Genomic DNA, 787 nt, shown 5'->3' on the forward strand with positions numbered 1-787 from the left:
GGGGGATGGTCACACAGCAAGCCCTTCCCCTCCATTCTCCTCTCAGGATCTTGGGCACACATGCACACGTGCCCGGCATGAGATTAAACTGCCGGGTCCAGGACTTGAAACACCAGCAACTATGTGGGAGTCCAGTGACGTAACCATTCCGCCATCTGCTGGTACCTAAAGTAACAAATTTTCTATGATGATAGATACAGAGAGAGACAGACATAGTAAAAGTAGATGATAGGTAGACAATAGGTACGGATATTACATATACGATGAATAGATGAATGGACAGATAGATAAATGAATTAGATGATAGATGATAGACAGGTAAATAGATAGATAGATATAGATAGGTCAATAGACAGATATAGATGGTAGATAGATATAGATGATAGATGATAGATAGATGTAGATGATAGGTAGATATAGATAGATGATAGATAGAGATGATAGGTAGATGGACAGATAGATAGATCTATCTATCTATCTATCAAAATATAAGAATAGCTATAGGGACCAGCATTTAGCGTAATGGCTATGTTGCTGGACTCCCGTGTAGTGACCACGGTTCGCGTCCCGGACCAAGTAGTTTAAACTCATGCCAGGCATGTGTGCGTGCGTGCCCAAGATCCCAAGAGGAGAATGGAGGAGGAGAAGGGATTGTGGCGTGGCCATCCCCCCAGGGGATGATTTCTCGCTTTCTGTCTCTCTGTCTTTCTCTGTCTGGCAAGCGCACGCACCCTATAGCAAAAAACAAACAAACAAACAAACAAAACAAAACAAAACTCTCCAAAAA

This window comes from Tupaia chinensis, unplaced genomic scaffold, assembly GCF_000334495.1.
Source record: "Tupaia chinensis unplaced genomic scaffold, TupChi_1.0 Scaffold000031_1, whole genome shotgun sequence".
In the NCBI taxonomy this organism is placed as follows: domain Eukaryota; kingdom Metazoa; phylum Chordata; class Mammalia; order Scandentia; family Tupaiidae; genus Tupaia; species Tupaia belangeri.